The sequence below is a fragment of the Erpetoichthys calabaricus genome, chromosome 3, assembly GCF_900747795.2.
Source record: "Erpetoichthys calabaricus chromosome 3, fErpCal1.3, whole genome shotgun sequence".
NCBI lineage: Eukaryota > Metazoa > Chordata > Cladistia > Polypteriformes > Polypteridae > Erpetoichthys > Erpetoichthys calabaricus.
The window spans coordinates 19,605,560-19,614,557 of record NC_041396.2 but is presented as its reverse complement, the minus strand read 5'-3'; the positions used below and the strand labels follow the sequence as shown (position 1 = coordinate 19,614,557).

The 8,998-nt window shown below is 45.3% G+C and overlaps 1 protein-coding gene across 1 annotated transcript in view; it reads left to right on the top strand.

Annotated features, from left to right (window-relative positions):
* Window positions 1–1,557: 1,557 nt before the first annotated feature.
* adipor1a (adiponectin receptor 1a) overlaps window positions 1,558–8,998 on the top strand; it is a 75,765-nt gene continuing 68,324 nt past the window's right edge. Inside the window, exon 1 of the mRNA XM_028796422.2 lies at window positions 1,558–1,672. The gene's annotated coding sequence lies outside the window, so the exon portion shown is untranslated. The remainder of the gene's footprint in view (window positions 1,673–8,998) is intronic.

Below are 8,998 nucleotides of genomic sequence, written 5' to 3'. Positions count from 1 at the left end.
CTGCCTTGCGCTGTATTCTTGCTGGTGCTGACGCGACAGACGCGACACTGGAAGGATAGGAATAGAATAATTAAACATGTACTACGAAGATATTTCAATGTTCCTTAAAAGTTTTGAAGAATCGGCGTTCTAAGCTTACAAATGGCTGAACGTCAATTACAGAGCTGATTGTGTGGCGATTGGGTTTTTGGAGAAAGAAAAGTAAGGACAGGAATTGGAGGTTAGTACGTTTGAAAGAGACAGTACTCCTTAAAATAAATTATTTCATCGAAGGTCGCACATGGCGCAGCAAGCCTCTTGCGTGAGATATGAACAAGCACTGCGCCACCGTGTTCCCATGTTTAATAACATGCTTTCATTCCTATCATCATGAAAATGATATCACGTATACATCTCAGTATTTTAATTATTCAGAGAGCTGTAATATCACGAATGTAATGGATTATGTGTCCTGTCGGAGAAAGAGAAAGAACGGAAGCACGTAGTGATTCACACACAGAGCACATAGAAGATCAAATACAGAACAAAGCATTTAACATGTTACTTGAGAAACTAGTAAAATAAACGGTTTTAAGATGAAGTTTATGATGTTCTACTTTAATGGCAAAATAAACTACGTGATTAAAGTGGAAATTTCGAGATTAAAGTTGACATTTCGTGCTTTTTTCCCCACTGTGTGCCTATTTTTTTTTGTCTGTACCCTAATAAGCTTTTTTCCCACTGTGTGCCTATTTGTTTTGTCTGTACCCTAATAAGCTTTCATATGACACTCAGACGGTGGGCAACGACTTGCCTTTTCACGGCGGCTTTGATATGTGATTTCTTTTTTATTTCGGGCACGGTGCGACTTTGTGAACTTGATCTTTCAAGTTTCTCCGACACTCTGTCACTCGATCAACTTTCTTTTGTTGATTATACCACTGTTTAAACCAACAAATAGTACGTTTTTCCTTTGCCTCCACTTGGTATTCGCTGAAATTCTTATATTTTCCCCTGTGCTTTTCCCATTGTCTTTTCACAGAAGGCTATTTATATTGATTTGCATATTCAAAGAGGCGTAATTCTGGGAGGAGTTGGGGCGGGACAGAAAGCGCGTGCACGTGCGTTACTTTTCACGCTGATCGGGATTTATGTAGTGGAAGAACGTGAAGTTTACGTGCGCACAGAGTACTGCATCTGGATTTTTCTGTGCGTACGCCATGTTATAGTGTGAGTTCTACGCACGACGTTATACATGAGGCCCCAGGAGTCTCTAGAATCACCTCCAATCGTGGTTTATATGTATTTAAAAGGGCAGCGCTGATCCATGAACGACAAATCAAAAGCAGATCACGAGAAGCAGACGTCGGCAGTCTGGCATCGTAATGATTAAAATTAGATTAAAAAAAAAAAAAAAAAAAAGATAAACCAACTTTGTTTGAGCTCCGTTTGCCGTATGGGCAGCGCACAACTCTCACGCGTTTTTCTTTTTAGTTTGTCCTTTGAATCACCCGGAGGACTCAGCTGAGTTCCGCAAGGGGTCGCTGTGGTTCTTATGCAGCTTTTGTTCCAGCGAGGCGTTAGCTGTTTGCCGCACTTCTACCAGGAAAGCGAGCGGGTTCAGGAGAAAGAGCAGCCAGGCAGATCCGGTTTAGAGCTGCGAGTCGTGTCGCCGTGGAGTCGGTAGCTGGAGGTAAGACGGACAGGCTGATTCGTTATTGAGAGTGTGATGGGGAACTTTAACCACCGGGGCAGTCACTGTTACCACTCGCACATTTAAGAGAGGACGGACAGTGGCCTGCTGATCATCTTAATCGAGATTTGCGGTATGTGAACCGACTGTCAGCATAGACACCCGATTAGCCTGTTTCGGTGCTTGTTGTAGGTGCTAAAAATGTGACAGTGTCAGAACTTCCGTAATAATTGAATTGATACTACCGTGAATGTGGTGAGGCGAGGCGGGTCACAGCACGTACGATGGTTGACGCTTTGTGTCGAGGCATTTTAGGGTTAATCCGTCAAAGAAAGGAACAGCTGATGCGTTTTATTTTGCAAAGCGGTTCTTGTTTTGTGTCTGCGTGCATGTTTATATTGTTTATGAGTATGATTGTACATGCTGTTCTATGTATGCATAAAAATAGATAAACGTTTCAGTATTTTTTCAGCATGGAAATAACCGTTCTTTATTTTCCTTGATGCCCGCTGACGCAGCCCTTTGCCAAGTCCCGTTGCCTGTCTGCATGTGTGTGTGCGCGCGCACCAAGTGCATGTGTGTACAGAGCTGGGTGATCGCGCTAGAATAAAACCGCTTCAGCGGCAGGTTCTTCTGAATTTTAAACTGACGTATCTCGTCCTGGAAGAGAGCATCAGAAAGCAGCTTGTTTTTGCTCGGCGTGATTCTCTTCATTGTAGATCTTAAATATAAAAGCCGTAAGCGTTGCAGTCTATTTATGCAGCCGACTGTTTACTTTGCGCTGTCCATTGTCAACTATAACAGAGGAGTAGTAAAGACGGCAACAGCACTCCTTCATTTTGTTGGATGCCTCAGTATCTCATAGCCCGTTGACTTTGTCTTTCTGCAGGCTGAGGTTCAGGTTGCAGTGTGAAGGTATTTAAAAATGGTGGACCTGTCACTCTATTCCTCGTTGAAAACCGGCGTTTACCAGTTAACGTAACCTTGATGACCAGCACTTTTGGGCATGCTCATATTTATATGAAGCTTATAGTGCTGGCACTACCTTTTGGAATGCTTGTCTTTTTGAGGCGTTGATAATTTGATGTGCAGTTCTCTGCGGTTGTTAGTATTAACTGGGAAGATTACAGTAGATTTAGGATCATTTGAAATTGACAAACGAGAGGAGAGCATTGAGTCCATCAAGCTTGTTTGCGTAGCTAATAGCTAAGCTGTCCCAGTATCTCATCCAGATACTTCTTGAAGGTTGTCAAGGTTTCTCCTTCAACTCAAAAGGTACATTTATATGTGCCTCAATAACCTAGTTATTCACATAAACCTGGTTTCTAAATTACCATGTACTGTAAAACCATATTCTGCTTATAGAAGCCTGAGTTAGAGTTACCTGTGTTAGGTAGATTTCTCAGTGAATAACACAATTATAGCCCCTTCCATAAGTATTGGACCAGCGAGGTCAATTAGTTTGTTTTTGCTGCTCACTGAAGACATTTGTGTGTGAAACCAAAAGATGAATATTAGAAGAGAGGTCAGAGTTTCTTCAGCTTTTATTCCCTGGTATTTGCAAAATAGCACATTTTGTATCAAACCCCCCAGTTTTTCAAGTGAGCAAAAGTATTGCAACAGAACATTTTCAACTAAATTAAAGTAAAACATGCTTAATATTTGGTTGCATATCCCTTGCTTCCAATAGCTGCATTAAGCCTGCATGCAGATACCCATAGACTTCACCACATTTCTTGTTTCTTCATTCGATAGATAGATAGATACTTTATTAATCCCAATGGGAAATTCACATTCTCCAGCAGCAGCATACTGATACAATAAATAATATTAAATTAAAGAATGATAATAATGCAGGTGAAAAACAGACAATAACTATGTATAATGTTAAATGTTAACGTTTACCCCCCCGGGTGGAATTGAAGAGTCGCATAGTTTGGGGGAGGAACGATCTCCTCAGTCTGTCAGTGGAGCAGGACAGTGACAGCAGTCTGTTGCTGAAGCTGCTCTTCTGTCTGGAGATGACACTGTTTAGTGGATGCAGTGGATTCTCCATAATTGATAGGAGCCTGCTGAGCGCCCTTCGCTCTGCCACGGATGTCAAACTGTCCAGCTCCATGCCAACAATAGAGCCTGCCTTCCTCACCAGTTTGTCCAGGCGTGAGGCGTCTTTCCTCTTAATGCTGCCTCCCCAGCACACCACCGCGTAGAAGAGGGCGCTCGCCACAACTGTCTGATAGAACATCTGCAGCATCTTATTGCAGATGTTGAAGGACGCCAGCCTTCTAAGGAAGTATAGTCGGCTCTGTCCTTTCTTGCACAGAGCATCAGTATTGGCAGTCCAGTCTAATTTATCGTCCAGCTGCACTCCCAGATATTTATAGGTCTGCACCATCTGCACACAGTCACCTTTGATGATCACGGGGTCCATGAGGGGTCTGGGCCTCCTAAAATCCACCACCAGCTCCTTGGTTTTGCTGGTGTTCAGTTGTAGGTGGTTTGAGTCGCACCATTTAACAAAGTCATTGATTAGGTCCCTGTACTCCTCCTCCAGCCCACTCCTGATGCAGCCCACGATAGCAGTGTCATCAGCGAACTTTTGCATGGGCAGGACGCCGAGTTGTATTGGAAGTCCGATGTATATAGGCTGAACAGGACCGGAGAAAGTACAGTCCCTTGTGGCGCTCCTGTGTTGCTGACCACAATGTCAGACGTGCAGTTCCCAAGACGCACATACTGAGGTCTGTCTTTAAGATAGTCCACGATCCATGCCACTAGGTATGAATCTACTCCCATCTCTGTCAGCTTGTCCCTAAGGAGCAGAGGTTGGATTGTGTTGAAGGCACTAGATAAGTCTAGAAACATAATTCTTACAGCACCACTGCCTCTGTCCAAGTGAGAGAGGGATCGGTGTAGCATATAGATGATGGCATCCTCCACTCCCACCTTCTCCTGATATGCAAACTGCAGAGGGTCGAGGGCGTGTTGAACCTGTGGCCTAAGGTGGTGAAGCAGCAGCCTCTCCATGGTCTTCATCACATGTGATGTCAGAGCAACAGGCCGGAAGTCATTCAGCTCACTAGGACGTGATACCTTTGGGACTGGGGTGATGCAAGATGTTTTCCAAAGCCTCGGGACTCTCCCCTGTTCCAGGCTCAGGTTGAAGATGCGCTGTAGAGGACCCCCCAGCTTCAGCGCACAGACCTTCAGCAGTTGTGGCGATACTCCATCTGGACCCGCTGCTTTGCTGGCACGAAGTCTCCTCAGCTCTCTGCTCACCTGCGCTGTTGTAATTATGGGTGGGGATGTCTCTCCTATGCTGGTATCAGCAGAAGGATGTGTGGAGGGTGCAGTACTTCGAGGTGAGAGTGGGTTAGGGTGGTCAAACCTGTTAAAGAAGTTGTTCATTTGGTTTAAGCATTAGTTAAGCATTTGCCACCGCATCTTTTAGTTGTTGTCCTTTTTGTGGGGTTTGTTCCTTTAGTCTTCTTTTCAGGAAGTGATATGCATGTTTGATTGGGTTAAGATCCGCTGATTGACTTGGCCAGTCCAAAACCTTCCATCCCCAAACCAATAATGTCCTTTGTTGAGGTGGCAGTGTGTTTCACATCATGGTCTTGCTGTAAAATAAAGTCCCTCTCAATTAGTTTTGATTCACTCCTCCTTAAATTGGCAGACAATATTTTTCTGCTACTACCATCGTGAGTTACAGCATCAATAAAAATGATTGAGCCTGTTCCAAAAGCAGCCATGCAAGCCCAAGCCATGACACAACCGCCACCATGCTTCACAGATGAGCTTGTATGTTTAGGATCATGAGCAGATCCCTTCTTTCTCCATACTTTGCTAGAGGTTAATCTTTTGTCTCATCAGTCCATAAAACTTTGTTCCAGCACCGCTGTGGCTCATCTCTGTACTTTTTTTTTTTTTTTTTTGCAAATTCCAATTTGGTTTTCTGATTTTTACTGCTGATGAGTGGTTTGTATCTTGCAGTAATGTTGTTCTCCAAGTCTCCTTTGAACAGTGGACTGTGATATTTCCACCCCTGCTCTTTGGAGGTTGTTCATGATGTTATAGACTGTTGTTTTGGAGTTTTTCTTTACTGCTCTCACCATTTGTCCATCATCAGTTGTTTCTGATTTCGTTGGATGAGCGGTTCGGTGTTCTGAAAGGGTTCCCCCCTTTTTCTTGCTTTTTTCCCATAGACGGCTGTCTGGTCTTTGTATTGGTCTACTCTTCTTAACTACAAATGCAGTCTTCACAGGTGAAAGCCAAAGCTTAAACTGACAGTAGATTATCCAGGGCTACTTAATGATTAAACAGTCAATCTTATATGATACACTTGGATAACTAGAACCACCTGTCAGCTTGTCATGCTCTAATACTTTTGATCGCTTGAAAAACTGGGTGGTTTGATACAAAATGTGGTATGTTCTTTGTTGTTTAACATAGTACTGTACTTGTCCATGTAAACCCTTAACTGGGTTACCGTTAATGATTTTGTTGTTTGTGCATGTCCGTTACACTGTGTGAGCCTGTGCATTTAATTACTTTGCAACACGGTTTCGGCAGTCACACGTAAAAGCATCCACAATATACATTTCCAGAGGCAAATGTTCAGGCAATCACATTATTCCTTCTCCTGGCTGAAACTATCTGTCTCAGTATTTCAGAAATTGTTAAATTTCTGTTGATGAGCCAAACATACAGTGCTAAGCTCAGCAACATACTCACGAGAGCAGTCGGGTAACAAGTTAGGGTTATATTAAGTAACTAGACATTAAGCCCATTACAATAACGGGTGCTAGAATAGTAGTGCATAAACATTAGTAGGAACAGTCTATATTAAGTTTTCATAACTTTTATGGACAGAATTTCTAGCCGCAGCCAGGGTGTTGAGGGGGTCCGGCTTGGTGGACTCAGGATTAGGTCACTGCTTTTTGCAGATGATCCATATTACTAAACAAGAATGGTAAACCGGATATGGACGCAGGGACCTGCCCTTGGACGCAAAAGACATAGTGCGCAAGCGCCACACAAAGCCCCCCTCCATAGTGAAACGGGAGAGACTATGCACGTGCGCAGGCACCACACAAGCGCCCGCACCAGAGCAAAACGGGAGAAACTACGAACTGTCAGAGTAGGAAACAAAGTAAAACGTCATAAAGAAGATAAAGAACAGGAACAAACACATAGAGAGCAGGTTACAGAACAAAGCCCCCCTCCCCAGAGTACAACGAGAGAGACTACGAACCGTCTGACATGCCGCAAGCGGGATAAAGCGAGGTCAGAAATAAAACACAGAGTGGGAAACAAAGTAAAACTTCATAAAGGGATTAAAGAAACAAAGCCCCCCCCCAGTGAAACGGGAGAGACTACGCACGTGCGCAGGCACCACACAAACACACGCCCCCCCCCCCCCCCCCCGCACCAGAGCAAAACAGGAGAGACTACGAACCGTCTGACATGCCCCAAGCGGGATAAAGCGAGGTCAGAAATAAAACACAGAGTAGGAAACAAAGTAAAACTTCATTAAGGGATTAAAGAACGGGGACGAACACATGGAGAGCGAGTTACAGATGATGAAAACTAGAATGCAACAGCTACAAAAAAACCTAGGCACGAAACACATGCACACCGAGATACAGAATATAAAGGCAGAAGCAACGACAGTTAAACGTCCACACCACACAGCGGAGGCGGAACCTGAAGGTTCAGGCGCCTACATCGGGCATCAGAACGCGCAGTGAAGTACAAAAGGCAAAGGCGCCTACACAGCATGGTAAGAACCAAAATAATACGGAAGGCGCAAGCGTTGCCGCCGCATAATAGTTCGTAAAGAGCTTCGTATTAACAGTGGAGCGACCCACAGTGACACGGGCGAATGCTCCGTATTAAACATACGTCATCCTCACACGTCCAAACTATACAGCATAGGTGAATCACATTACAGTGATGCATTATTAACAGTACAATAAACATCACAGTATCGCAAACAAATGAAAATTATTACTCGAAAAAGGTAAAATATAATCACCACGGACCATGTGTCATTATAACAAAAGCAAAATAAAGCGAGGTCATAAATGAAAGACGGAGTAGAAAGCAAAGTAAAACGTCATAAACAGGTTAAATGAGTGGGCCAAACACATGGACAGCAGGTTACAGATAATGAAGACCGGAATTCAAAAGCTTCAAAAACAAGAGCTCGACTGACCGAAATACAAACTGAAACGGGAAACACTACGGGGTCCGCAGTACTTCACTATGCACCGCATAATAGTACAGACGGGGCTCCGTATTAACAGTGGAGGGCCCCAGAGTGACATGGGCAAACGCTCCGTATTAAACGTGCGTCATCCTCACACGTGGCTGCCCAGCGGGCACGGGTTCAAAACGCCGGGGGTAGGCGAGCGAAGCGAGCAGGGGGCGAAGCCCCCTTGTGTTGTCCTGTTTGCTTCATCAGGCCGTGATCTTCAGCTCTCTCTGGATCGGTTCGCAGCTGAGTATGAAGCGGCTGGGATGGGAATCAGCACCACCAAATCCGAGACCATGGTCCTCAGCCGGAAAAGGGTGGAGTGCCCTCTTAGGGTTGGGAGCGAGATCCTGCCTCAAGTGGAGGAGTTCAAGTATCTCGGGGTCTTGTTCACGAGTGAGGGAAGAATGGAGCGTGAGATCAACACTCGGATCGATGCGGCGTCCGCAGTTATGCGGGCTCTGCATCGGTCTGTCGTGGTGAAAAAGGAGCTGAGCCATAAGGCAAAGCTCTCAATTTACCAGTCGATCTATGTTCCTACCCTCACCTATGGTCATGAACTATGGGTAGTGACCGAAAGAACGAGATCGCGAATACAAGCGGCTGAAATGTGTTTCCTCCGCAGGGTGTCTGGGCTCTCCCTTAAAGATTGAGCCCCTCTTGGATGACTGAGCTTCTAACTCTGAGTAGAGCCGCTGCTCCTCCGCATCGAGAGGAGTCAGATGAGGTGGCTCGGGCATCTGGTCAGGATGCCTCCTGGACGTCTCCCTGGTGAGGTGTTCCGGGCACGTCCAACCAGGAGGAGGCCCTGGGGAAGACCCAGGACACGCTGGAGGGACTATGTCTCCCGGCTGGCCTGGGAACGCCACGGGATTCTCCCGGAAGAGCTAGAAGAAGTGGCCGGGGAGAGGGAAGTCTGGGTATCTCTGCTCAAGCTGCTGCCCCCGCGACCCGACCTTGGATAAGCGGAAGAGGATGGATGGATGGATGGAGTCTATATTAAATGGCAAGGGACCGTCTATTTTCTGTTACAGTAATACTGGCTTGTATGTGGCTGTAATATGCGTGAA